This window comes from Pseudorca crassidens, chromosome 19 (genome assembly GCF_039906515.1).
Source record: "Pseudorca crassidens isolate mPseCra1 chromosome 19, mPseCra1.hap1, whole genome shotgun sequence".
NCBI lineage: Eukaryota > Metazoa > Chordata > Mammalia > Artiodactyla > Delphinidae > Pseudorca > Pseudorca crassidens.
This window is the reverse complement of record NC_090314.1, coordinates 18423775-18437987: the sequence shown is the minus strand read 5'-3', so window position 1 is coordinate 18437987 and position 14213 is coordinate 18423775. Positions and strand designations below refer to the sequence as shown.

General features: G+C 44.7%; 1 protein-coding gene across 2 annotated transcripts in view; it reads right to left on the bottom strand.

Moving 5' to 3' along the window:
- FAM222B (family with sequence similarity 222 member B) overlaps positions 1–10022 on the bottom strand; it is a 64577-nt gene extending 54555 nt beyond the window's left edge. Inside the window, exon 1 of one of the 2 annotated variants that reach the window (XM_067716586.1) lies at positions 9872–10022. The gene's annotated coding sequence lies outside the window, so the exon portion shown is untranslated. The remainder of the gene's footprint in view (positions 1–9871) is intronic. The other variant, XM_067716588.1, reaches the window with a different exon arrangement.
- Between the last annotated feature and the right edge of the window lie 4191 nt (positions 10023–14213).

Here is a 14213-nt window from a genome sequence, read left to right as displayed (position 1 = left end):
CCCACGCACCGCAACGAAGAGTAGCCCTGCTCCCCCCAACTAGAGAAAGCCCACGTGCAGCAACGAAGACCCAACGCAGCCAAAAATAAATAAATAAATTTAAAAAAAAAAAAGGAGAGATCGTCAATGAATACATGAAGAAATGGAGGGCAAACCTATAGGTTAAACGATAAAAAGCAGACATATGAAATCATTCTGTATGGACCTATTTGGATACTGTTCCAAACAAACAGTTGAAAAATTATTGAGGTAATTGGGGAAATGTGAAAACTAACTGGATAACTGATGCTATTAAGAAATAAAATGCCTGTTAATTTTTTGTGGGATTTCTTTTAGTCCTTATCTTTTAGAGATACATACTGAAATATTTATTCATGAAATTATGATATCCTGGATTTTTAAAAAATAATGTAGGTGGGTTAGTGGGTAGGGGTACATAGATGAAACAAGACAGGCATGAGTTGACAATTATTATAACAGAGTGATAGGGGTTCATTATACTGTTCTGTCTACTCTTGCATATATTTGAAATTTTCCATAATAAAGGGGTAAAATGATAACATATCTACAGATTAATTTTCTTTTTAACATTAAATCCCCAAGGAAAGGGAGAAAAAGAGAAATATGGGAAGCTAAGCCTTGAACCAAGTCAAGACCCTAGAGATGTCTGTGATTCCCAGCATTTGAAACTCCAGTCAAAGCCAGACATCCTGTTCAATGTCAATATTAAAAATGCTTAGCTAAAATATACCAACAACTTTAAACACTCTGCAAATTCCTTCCTTTCATAAAACATGCCTTTGCTTATATTTCAAAATCATGAACTAAAAAAAAAGCACCTAAATTATACCAAATTGTCCTTCCAAAAAGCAACAACAGCATGTATATCTTTCACTTACCATCGGGCATATTTATTTCAGTGTTTTCAGTTATTATATAAACGGTGGAAAGCTGTGTGGTAGGAGAAGACTGCACAGAGATAGCTGACTTGAGTTCCCAATCCCAACTCTGAACTAACCTGGTATCACTAATTAAAAATTATCCTGTGGTCTTCAAATCAAATCTTCTGAGGTTTTGGTTCATAAAAATCACCTAGCTTGGGACTTCCTTGGTGGCACAGTGGTTAAGAATCCACCAGGGTTCGAGCCCTGGTCCGGGAAGATCTCACATGCTGTGGAGCAACTAAGCCCGTGCGCCACAACTACTGAGCCTGCGTTCTAGAGCCTGCGAGCCACAACTACTGAAGCCCGCACACCTAGAGCCTGTGCTCCACAACAAGAGAAGCCACTGCAGTGAGAAGCCCATGCACCGCAATGAGGAGTAGCCCCCGCTGGTCAAAACTAGAGAAAGCCCGCGCACAGCAACGAAAACCCAAAGCAGCCAAAAAAAAAAATCACCCAGCTTTTTTTTTTTTTTTTGCGGTACACGGGCCTCTCACTGTGGTGGCCTCGCTCGTTGTGGAGCACAGGCTCCGGACGCGCAGGCTCAGCGGCCATGGCTCACGGGCCCAGCCACTCCGCGGCATGTGGGATCTTCCCGGACCGGGGCACGAAACCGCGTCCCCTGCATCGGCAGGCGGACTCTCAACCACTGCGCCACCAGGGAAGCTCTCACCTAGCTTTTAATCTGAGGTACTCAGTGGAACAGATTCCTTTTTTTCCCCCCATATCTATAATGGAACTGATGTTAGAAAAGGCAGTTTTCAGGATTTCCCTGGTGGTCCAGTGGTTAAGAATCCGCCTTCCAATGCAGGGGACGCGGGTTGGATCCTTGGTCGGGGAACCAAGATCCCACATGCTGCAGGGCAACTGAACCTGCGCGACACAACTAGAGAGCCCGTGTGCCGCAACTACAGAACCCACGCGCCACAACTAGAGAGGAGCCCGTGTGCCACAACAAAGACCCAACACAGCCAAAAATAAAAGAAGGAAGGAAGGAAGGAGAGAAAGAAAGAAAAAAGAAATAAAGAAAAGGCAGTTTTCTAAGTCTGGTAAACCACTGAGAATAGGAAAAGAAAATGTACAGCTGATGTGCCCACTAATTTCCTTTCATTGAAAAATTTACAAACTTACATATGCTTTTAAGCAGGAATGGTATCCTTATTTAATTAAGAGTAATACCATTCTTTCCACTAAGATGTGAAGTTTTGTGTTTTATTCTTGCTTGCAACCTAAAAGCTGCTAATTTAAGCCAAGTATGTAACACATTAAAAAATGTAAAAATAAGTATGAACTACTATTGAGAAAGTACTGAGTGCCACATTTCCATTAAGCCAATCCCTCCAGATGATGTGAATGAACAACATATTAAGCAACTGGAACTTAGACTCACAGGGTCATCATGCTGGCTTTAACTATTACTTACACCCTAATGATTTCTAGATCTGCATCTCCATTCTAAACCTCTCTACCGAACTCTAGACCCAAATATCCAGAAGCCTATTGGACATTTGCTCCTGGATTTCCCAGACACCTCAAATCTAACATACCAAAATCAAACTCATTTTCCCTCAAATGTAACACCTTATTCCTGTATTCCCTACCTTGTTTAATGACATCACCATCCACTTAGTTGCCCAAGCAATTTCAAATCCATCTTCGACAACCACTTCTCCCTTACACACTCCCCAACATAAAGTCAATAAGATCCTTCTAGTCAGTCTCTTAAAAAGCTCTTTAATCTGTCTACAATTCCATCACTACCACTGTAATTGAGATCTTCAATATCTCTCAAGCAACCATCACACCAGTCTCATAACTAACTGTCTCCCTGCAGCCAATTTCTCCTTTTAAAATCTAACTTCCACACTGTCAACAGTGTTAGATTACTTTTCTTTTTTTAAAATTTATTGTATTGAAGTATAGTAGATTTACAATGTTGTGTTAATTTCTGTTATACAGCAAAGTGATTCAGTTGTACATATACATTCTTTTTCATATTCTTTACCATTATGGTTTATCACAGGATATAGGACCTTGCTGTTGATCCATCAGTGTTACTTTTCTTAAAGAGTGATCTGAACTCTTCCATAGCACCTACAAAATAAAATTCAGACCCCTCACCAAGGCCATCCACAATTGGGCTCCAACCCATCTTTCACCTCACGTCCTTCCACTTCTACCCTATACCCCATGATCTACGCACATTAAACCACTAGCCTAAGGGTCCATACTCTTATACCCTTGTGCAAGTTGTTCTTTGCACTTGAAACACTATCTTCTCCAATCCTTTTCTGTTGAAGCAGCCAAACTGTATTCATTCCTCAAGACTCAATTGATTCTTCCTCCAGGAAGCCTTCTCCAACCTTCCTTTCCCACCCCCAGGCAGAACCAGTGCTCCCATAGCTCTTAGTGCAGATCTCTATGACAGCACATACTGTATTGGTTCATAATTACATATTTGTCAGCCTCCAATTAAAATGTGAGCACCCTAGGGGACTTCCCTGGTGGCACAGTGGTTAAGAATCCACCTGCCAATGCAGGGGATCCAGGTTCGAGCCCTGATCTGGGAAGATCCCACATGCTGTGGAGTAACTAAGCCCGTGAGCCACAACTACTGAGCCTGCTCTCTAGAGCCTGGGAGCCACAACTACTGAAGCCCGCGCGCCTAGAGCCCGTGCTCCGCAACAAGAGAAGCCACCACAATGAGAAGCCCGCGCACCTCAATGAAGAGTAGCTCCCGCTCACCGCCCGCACAGCAACGAAGACCCAACGCAGCCATAAATAAATAAATACATTTTTTTAAAAAAATGTGAGCACCCTAATGGACTTCCCTGGTGGTCCAGTGGTTAGTTAAGACTCCACGCTTCCAACGCAGGGGGCACGGGGTCAATCCCTGGTGGGAGAACCAAGATCCCACATGCCGAGCAGCGTGGCCAAAAAATTAAAAAAAAAAAAAAATGTGAGCACCTTAAAAACAAGGATCATGTCATTCACATTTTAATTCTCAGTGCCTAGCACAAGGCCTAACACACAGTAGGCACTTCAATGTTTGCTGAATTTGACTGCTGAGGATCAACCCCAAAATTTTTCAATGAGACCAGAGTCCAAAAAGCTTAAGAGAGTCCAGTTTGGGGGATTTCCCTGGTGGCACACAGGTTAAGACTCCGTGCTCCCAATGCAGGGGGCCCAGGTTCGATCCCTGGTCAGGGAACTAGATCCCACATGCATGCCACAACTAAGTTGTCCACGTGCCATAACTAAGGAGCTGGTGAGCTGTAACTAAGGAGCCTGCCTGTTGCAACTAAGACCCGGCACAACCAAATAAATAAATAAATACTTTAAAAAAAAAAAAGAGGGCTTCGCTGGTGGTGCAGCGGTTGAGAGTCCGCCTGCCGATGCAGGGGACACGGGTTTGTGCCCCGGTCCGGGACGATCCCACATGCCACAGAGCGGCTGGGCCCGTGAGCCATGGCCGTTGAGCCTGCACGTCCAGAGCCTGTGCTCCGCAACAGGAGAGGCCACAACAGTGAGAGGCCCGCGTACCGCCAAAAAAAAAATAAAAAGAGAGAGAGTGAGTCAAGTTTTGGCTTACCGGTGAAAAGAAAAGACACTACAGAAATTCATGCTTATGCTATTTTTCGTTTTTCATAGTTTTCCCTACTAGCTTCAGGGTTAGTTACCAGAAAATTAATAACTGAGTTTTTTTTTTCTTTTCTTCTGAGTCTTTTTTTTTTTTTTCCGCAGTATGCGGGCCTCTTCCGTTGCGGAGCACAGGCTCCGGACACACAGGCTCAACGGCCATGGCTCACGGGCCCAGCTGCTCCGCAGCATGTGGGATCTTCCCAGACCGGGGCACGAACCCATGTCCCCTGCATCGGCAGGCGGACTCTCAACCACTGTGCCACCAGGGAAGCCCTTCTGAGTCTTTTAAGTCACTCCTTAAATGACCTATGTTTTCCCATGAAACTGTACAATCCAGCACTGTACCAAACCACCATTTTATAACTGAGCTATCAAATCTGATAACTTATTACCCTCCTTGTATTAAATGCATCTTTAATAAAGAAAATTTAGCATTTTTCCTCTCAAGTTGTATTCCTTTTCACTCTGAGTTACAAAGCTCTAACAGGGACACAATCAAGACCCTGATAGGCAGTGAAAAGACAGAAATAGATATTAAACACTTCTCTGCTGAGAAAGCATTCACCTCACACCAAGAGTTCAGGGACTTCACACTTATCCCCTCTCTGGTCAGCTGTAAAGCTTCAGCCCTTCCCTTGGCCACTTCACTTCTCACACATACTCTCACTTCCCAATTTATTGTATTAGAATCATCTTTTTAGAGTTGTGATATTTTAGGAGTTTAAATCCAAGAATTAGGCTCATGTCTCTTCTGAAAATGTTCCAAGCTTCCTGTCCTGCTCTGCTGCATTATACAATGTTACTCTGCCAAAGCCTTAGCTCATTTCCTCCTCCTGCTTGTCCTGATATGGTGGTACACATCAATAATGCCCTCTCCCTTCCCATTTTCAGACTTTACTGTCTGTCTGGAACGCCCTATCTTTCATGTCCATCTGCGAGGGCCTATCATGCAGGTTCAATGCAGCAGAGGCCTTTACTGACGATATCTGAACCCAGCCCTTCCATCAACTCTCGTAACAAGTTGTACCTTTTACTACACTCCATCAATTCTTTTTTTTTTTTTCTTTTGGCCATGTGGCATGCAGGATCTTAGTTCCCCAACCAGGGATCATACCATCATCCCCTGCAGTGGAAACATGGAGTCTTCACCACTGGACCCCAGGGAAGTCTCTCCATCAATTCTAAGACACCCTTTTTTCCGTCATATTTCTCTGAAAACAGGATACACCTTACAACTGATGGCATGCCAGTCTCATTAGCAGCATTTCTTCTTTCTCAGTGGTATGCAAAATAACTGTGAGCCTTACAATCATTAGCACCACAGATTTGATAAAATAAGATATTGCAAAAAAAATTTTTTTTAATTTAAAAAAAATTTTAAAAAATAGATATTGCATTCTATGTAATTACTTTGTATACTTCTGTTTCCTTCACTAGACTGTGAACTCCCAGAGGGCAAGGGCTATGTCATAATCATCTTCGACCAGTGGTTTGGGCACAAAGAGAGTGTGTATCCAACAAACACTAGTAATAATTAGCATTCATTTAGCATTTACTAAGTATCAGGTACCATTCTAAACAATTTACATGTATTACCACATTTAACCCTCACAACAACCCTATGAAGTAAGTACAATTATTATCTTTGTTTTATATATGAGGAAACAGGTAAAGACACAAGGGTAAGCTTATCCAAAGACACACAAAGTTGCAGAAGATTTGAACCCATGTTTGCTGATTATGATTCATATTGTTATTATTTTTCCCTTCAGCAAATATTTAATCAGCAATTACTCTATGCCAACAACCGTGCTAAATAAATAAACACTGGTAAGCAAACCCTGGTCCTCAGAAGGCTACTCTGAACCACAGGTCCATTCTTGAATCCTTTACCCTCCAAACATCAGAACCAACTTACAAATTCACTAAGTTAAATCCACTCTCCTCACAACATTGTAAATCAACTATACTTCAGGTTTAATAAATAAATAAATAAATAAATCCACTCTATTTTTCCTTTTTAACATTTTCTCATATAGTATTCCTTTAAAGTTGTTAGCACTCTATCAAGAACCAAAACAGGGCTTCCCTGGTGGCGCAGTGGTTGAGAGTCCGCCTGCCGATGCAGGGGACGCGGGTTCATGCCCCGGTCTGGGAAGATCCCACATGCCGCGGAGCGGCTGGGCCTATGGGCCATGGCCACTGAGCCTGCGCGTCCGGAGCCTGTGCTCCACAACGGGAGAGGCCACAACAGTGAGAGGCCCGCGTACCGCAAAAAAAAAAAAAAAAAAAGAACCAAAACAAATGACAAACAGACCAAAAAAAAAAACCCCTTTGTGCTCTATTGTTAAGTGGCTATAAAAATATCACAAAAGTGACTTCAGCTAAGGAATGGGTGGCAAAATCACAAAGGCTCTGAAGAAACAAAGATTCTGTTTGCAAGCAAATATTCTCAGGAAAAAAGAGAGGGAGGTAAAAACACCAAAATTTTGTTTTTATACAGACTGCTTTAAAAAGGTTCCCCCGAGGGGCCTCCCTGGTGGCGCAGTGGTTAAGAATCCGCCTGCCAATGCAGGGGCCACAGGTTCGAGACCTGGTCCGGGAAGATCCCACGTGCCACGGAGCAACTAAGCCCGTGAGCCACAACTACTGAGCCTGCGCTGTAGAGCCTGTGAGCCACAACTACTGAAGCCCGCGCGCCTAGAGCCCGTGCTCCGCAACAAGAGAAGCCACTGCAATGAGAAGCCTGCGCACCGCAACGAAGAGTAGCTCCCACTTGCCCCAACTAGAGAAAGACCGCGAGCAGCGACGAAGACCCAATGCAGCCAAAATACATTAATTAGTTAATTAATTTTTAAAAAAATAAAAAAATAAAAATGATCCCCCGAGGCATGAGATGATTTTTGCTTTTTTTTTTTAAAGAAAAATGATTCATTTTATTAGAATAAAAATGAACCGGTAAACCTTATTCCTTTTATTTTAGCTCTTGCTATGTCAGGGATTCAGGGGAAGTCCCTACATCCCCTGGCGGGGGATGTAATCCCTTAGGCGGACTGCTCACACAACAAGGCAATCAAGGCACTGGCCATCCCCTTTCTTTCCCTCAGGGGAAGACTCCTCATTCTGTAACAGTAATCTACTACATAAAAGGAACCACAAATAGGAAAGAGAATAGAAGGAGAGGACAGGCAATTCTCATCACAGCTGAACAAACCTCTACCATTTTAACGTAATAAGGATAGCATTTATGGACTTGTTTGAACTGATGGAAGTTTCCAATAGAGGGGAAAATGCATTACCAAAATTAAAAATAAATGTCCAACTATTAAAAATAAGATGGTTAGGTTAGTTCTAACATTTTATACCTCTACTTCATCTTCCATGTGGTGGTGAAAGACAGAATAAATTTGTATCCTGTAAATGACCTATGATAACAGTAACAAATGCTTTCTTTTTTAAACTATCCTCTAAATAAGAATAAAAAACTTACCTCTGTGTTATGGACAGATTTTATTGGGACAGCCAAGGAACTAAAGCAAAAAGTTAAATATAATGTATCACTGTGTATTTCCAGGAAAGAAGTAAAACACATTTTACCAGATGGAGAAGTTAAAGACACCTACGGTGCATTTCCCTATTCCTATAAAATAATTCATTCTCCTTATCTGTGAACCTTCAAGGATCTAATACAGCTACTCCCTACCTTTGGTCAGATGAAAGACAAATCACTCACTAATTTCCAAAAGACCTCACCATTTCAAGCTCCGCATCCTCAGAGCCAGCAGAGCTGAAGCATCGTCTCTTTCTACCCTTTTGAAAGGAGTTTCATCTCTTTCAAAAGCTGTGACTAGAAAGCCATTTTCTCTCTCTCCAAGTACACCGTTTAACTCTGTCCTCTGCTTTGTCCACCCTAAACAGCAAGAACAACAACAAAGCCTCAGGAGCGCTCCTTCAGCCCCTCAGAAACAAACCAGCCACCTTTTGGGCTCCTGCACAGCTGCTTCTGTCTTTCTTTGAGAGGCACTCCACCCTGGAGGTTCCACAGGCAGGGTAACAAAAAGTGGAGATGAAAAGTTGCTATATGCTATCTAACCTCCAAAATAGAGACAGGGCCTTGGGGCAACCAGAGACTCTTGCAACAAAAAATTTTTTTACAATTAAAAAATAACAAATTGTATTCGCACATCCCTCACTGTGCACCCCTCCCAGTTTGTCTCAGACTAGTTTCTTCAACTCATCATAAAGCACGTTAGTACCAACTGTGGTTACAAGGGAACAAACCTAAACGGGCTGTGTTCAGAAAGCATTTAACAGATTGGCCTTCCATTCTCTATTGCCTCCCTCTTGAGTAAGGAGCTACATACCATTTGTAAAAATGCCTGAGAGTATGGTATTTTTCCTACACAAGTCTGATGGTTAATTTGTCACATCACAGAAGAAACTGGTATTTCTGCACATGCACACGATCTGCTGTGCTGATGAAGAAAACACGTCTGTGCTGTGCCTACTGAGGTTTTACAAACAATATGTTTCGCCTTGACAAAGAAATCAGTTGTTCCATTAATAACGGTAAGATCTAAAATCCAGTGATACTGTTGGTGATATAGCAACCTCGGCACAGTACTCACAATTTACAATTTTTATAAACGATCTCAATCACATACATGATGCTTGCAATAGTCCGTTGAAACACATTACATCTTCCAGAGGTTCAGAAAGGTTAAGTGGGACCTGCCCAAGGTTACCTTTCAGCTTTAAACAGCGGTGGACGTGGGTTCGAAACTGCCAGACTCTAAGCCCCTAGCTCTTTTCCTTAGACCCCTCCCAGCTTTAAACGACCCCCACCCTCTACCCAGAGCAGCCTATTACTCCGGGCGACCGGCTCTTCCCTGCCTGGACCAGAGCCGTCTTCTTCAGCCCCAGCAGGGCTTTCATCCTCCACGCACCCCCATCCCCCGAGACGATTCTCTGAAAGAAGCAGAAAGGGAGAGGCGACCGAAAGCTCCCGGGGGAAGGGACGATGACAAACGGGGGAGCGCGGGACACTGCCCCTGCGGCGGGCTCCTTCACTCTGCAGCGCGCACCCCGTTCCCTCCCCAAGCTGTCCAGCCCTGACGCCGGGCCATCTGACCACCCCTGCCCCAAATTCCCGCATCATCATCTCAAACTGTCCCTCCCCCACGCCCCTTCGCCTCCGACAGGCAGAGCCCCCCCACCAAGTCGGAGTATCCCTCCAGCAGGTTACCCCCTTCCCTCCCGTCGCCCACCCCGCTTCCACCACCACTCACTGTCGGTGACTGGGCCCGGCCCTCATGGCTGCTCCGTTGCCGCCCGCCGCCGCCACTGCTGCTCCACGCCCCGGCTCCTCAGTCGCCGCCGCCGCCGCCGCCGCCGTGGGGACTCGCCGGCAGCCGCTCCTGCGCCTGCGCAGCCTGGAGCGCCGGGGCCCTTCCGGGCCGCCCGCGCCTGCGCAGCCCGCACCGGGGGTGTCTGCCTCAGTGCCTGATGCCCTGGACCCCCGGGTCTCGGGTGGATATGGCTGCTGGCTTCGAGGACTTAGTCTTAGAGGCTTTGGCACCTGCCCCAGGGTCTGAGGCTTCTGGAAGGTAGCGTAGGTTTCTAAACGCGGTGCCCGTAGGGGCCGTAGACTTCATAGCACTTCCAGGATTCTGGATCCCACTTGCACTTAAAGGCCTGAATGCTCTGACGTGACTACTGATAAATTTAGGTTTCTTTCAAGAATACGATCACATCTAGAATGCACTGAGGGATAATTGTGCAAGAGTCAACTTTGACATCCCTGAATACACTACTGGCCAGTAGGTGCTCAGAAGCTCTGGGGACCTTGTCAAAAAGGTGACTGCACCTAGAATGCACTGTTCAGTCTGTTTATCAAGCTCGTACTGTTTATGGGACGAAAATGCTCTAGGCATCTCATATGTGCCATCGAGGGACTTGCAGGTTAATAGTCCCCTACTTTACAACTCTCGCTGTGGAGCCTGGCTCTTTTGCAAATTGGTAAACAGAAACCGGGCCTTTAGCCCAAGGAGGCCCAGCTGTCACCCCTAGACCCCTACCTAGACTGCTGCCTTATCATAACCCAACAAGAAACTAGGCTCAATTCAGTCCCAGGAATTCAACAATACAAACTTTTTTGTGTCTGGGGGGGTGGGGGTGTGGGCAGCGTCTGGTGGCTTGTGGGATCTTAGTTCCGCAACCAGGGATGGAACCCCGGCTCTAGGTAGTGAAAGCATGGAGTCCTAACCACTGGACCACCAGGGAATTCACCTCAACAATGCAAACTTGAAAGCTGCGGGCGATGCACTGCAGTCAAAGGGAAGAGGAGGTACAGGACGAAACTCTCCTTATCACCGTGACTCTTCCATCCTACCTCCAGCCCAATCTTCTGTCTACAATTCAGAGTCTGGAGGGATAGAGACCAAGATATAATGTAAGTCCAGAGAGACAGAGAGACACACAGAGAGAGAGAGAAAGAGAAGAAGAAGTTCCATTCTTTTGTGAAGGGTCTTAAGTTCGCTTTACTTCTAGGGAAAGCAAAAGCTACTGTTGGATGCCAGGATCTGGTACGAGTATTTGAACTCCTCATCTAAGATTAATATTTGAACTCCTCATCTAACATTAAGGGTCTTCCTCATTTTGGAAAAAAGCAAAAATAGGCCCTAGAGTAAAGGTTGAAAAGGCTGTAAATGGAATGTCACAGACATGCTGGAGGTAATAGAGCCTGCTCACATTCTTCTGGAAAAGGAGGCAGGAAGATATATACAAATGCATATAATGGAATTCTCAGGTCCCTAAGAAACTAAGGGTTACTCCCTGAAGCACCTAGGAAACTAAGAATTTTTTTTTCTCCTCAGATGCTTGTGACTTTTACATACATAGGCTTTTACATATATACATATGTTGCTGTAGAGAAAGTGTATAAATTGGCATAATCCTGTCCCTAGAAAAGCAAATCTACTCAAAGGTTCAGGCTTCATGTATGAATACCCTCCCAGCTAGGGAGTTCCATCTGGACATACGTAGAGTAAACTACAACAGCTGAGAGGGTGGTGGGCAGTAAACAGGACATCCTGTAGGTGGGGCCCTACAGAGCCTAGCTCCAGGCTTAGAAGGGTTGTCATTACTTGCAAAAGTATTATCCTTTGGAATGAGAGCACATTTGGCACCACAGGGGAATTGCAGAACCAGAAAGGAGCAAGAATTAATATCAACACGATGTTCTGATGAATGGATGACTAAAAAGAAGGCCATAGCTGCCCCTGAAGCTTCTGGGAACCGTGACTTCCTAACCCCACCACCACACACAGCCCCTGAGAAGGCCTGCTGGAATCTATATGATGATGGCATATTTTCTTATATTTGAACCATAAGGGTCTCCTGAGCCATTTCCCTATTTGAATGTCTTACCAAGGGCAAAATTGTGATTTTTTTTTCCTGCCAAGCATTCACTCACTATATCCAATGATACTCATTCAGAGATTCACCCCTACTCCAATTTCAGACCATGTGGATGAGCAAATAGCCTAGACCCCAAGTCAATCAACACGTAACATTCCCTAAGTTACAATGACTGTTTCATGGATGGGCATGTAACCCAGTCAGAGCCAAAAATGCACAAGGAGTTCCTTCTGGGAAGATCTGTTGCTCTTTCCCACAAAAACTGGATGTAAGAAGATACAATATCTGGAACTGCTTCACATGTTGACACCACCAAGGGACCACCAATCCAAAGAAAGATGTAATTTATTCAGTCACTGAACAATGTGCCAGACACTATGTGCCAGACACTGCTCTAGATGCAGGAGACACAGTAGTGACATACATATAAAATATCTATATTATTTGTCCTCTCACAACTTACAGTCTAGTAGAGGACATATAATAATAATAGCAGGGACTTCTCTGGTGGCGCAGTGGTTAAGAATCCGCCTGCCAATGCAGGGGACACGGGTTCGAGCCCTGGTCCGGGAAGATCCCACATGCTGTGGAGTAACTAAGCCCATGCGCCACAACTACTGAGCCCGCGTGCCACAACTACTGAAGCCCGTGTACCTAGAGCCCGTGCTCTGCAACAAGAATCCCGCAATGAGGAGCCCACACACTGCAAGGAAGAATAGCCCCTGCTCACCACAACTAGAGAAAGCCCACGTACAGCAGCAAAGACCCAACACAGCCAAAAATAAATAAATTAAATAAATAAATTTTAAAAAAGAAAAGAATCTGCCTGCCAATGCAGGGGACACAGGTTTGAGTCCTGGTCCGGGAAGATCCCACATGCTGCAGAGCAAGTAAGCCTGTGCACAACTACTGAACCTGCACTCTAGAGCCACAACTACTGAGCCCACATGCCACAACTACTGAAGCCTGGGTGCCTAGAGCCCGTGCTCCACAACAAGAGAAGCCACCGCAATGAGAAGCTTGCGCACTGCAGCAAAGAGTAGCCCCCGCTCACCGCAACTAGAGAAAGCCCACGTGCAGCAACGAAGACCCAACACAGCCATAAATAAATAAAAAATAACAGCAGACACATAGCATTTACAATGTGCCAAGCACTGTTCTAAGCACTTTACACATATTAAATTCTTTTAATTGTAACAACCCTCTTTTACAACAACAATCAATATTCCTGTTTTATAGATGAGGAAACTGAAGTAGAGAGAAGTTACTTGCCCTGGGTCACACAGTAAAATAATGAGGTTGAGAACCATAGCCAGGATGTCTGTCTCAATAATCTGTGTGCTCATTCACTATATTATTAACTGCTTTGTCATAGAAGGATAAAGGATCCTAAGAGAAAATTTAACCAGCCATGGAAGGAACAGGTTATGGAAAGACCTAGAAGTAAGAGAGAATACCAGGCAATTGGGGGACTGAAAAAAATTCAGTTGAGCTGAAAAAGAGGAACAAGAGATGAGACTGGCAAAGTAAGCTGGAGCCACGTTACTTACTTTACACTTTATCCTGAGGGCACTGAAGCAAGGGAGTGACTCGGTTAGATTGGGGCCATCAGGAGGTAGGTAAGACCCTGAAAAGCCCTGCGCAGCCTCTTACAGTATTCCAGACACTGCAACAGAATCATTGCAGGTAGTGATAAATGCTGTGAGGAAAAGGCTCTCTGAGGAAGTGACATTTCAGCTGAGACCTGAATGGGGAGCAGAAGCCAAATCTAGAACATAGGAGGCAGGAGTAGCAGGTGTAAAGGCCCTGAGGCAGAAATTAGCTTGATGTATTCAAGAGAAAACTAGTGTGCCTGACACCTTGGGAGTAGAAGTTAGCAGGGCTCAATGCATGCAAGGACTTTGGACTAATCTAGTTGTAATAGGAGGCCACTGGAGGGTTTCAAGCACCATCTCCTTCAAATTCTATCTCCTTAAATCTCTGGAATCCATCTGTTTCTGTCCACCATCTTCACTGCAATATTTTAGTGAGAAAGATAAAGTGACTTCTATTGGAAAAGGACTTGGGGGTCAAGGAAGTTTTTGGTTTTTGGTTTTCAGATGGAAGAGGTGAAGCCTTTAAAAAATAAATGCTGGGCTTCCCTGGTGGTGCAGTGATTGGGCGTCCATCTGCCGATGCTGGGGACGCGGGTGCGTGCCCCGGTCCGGGAGG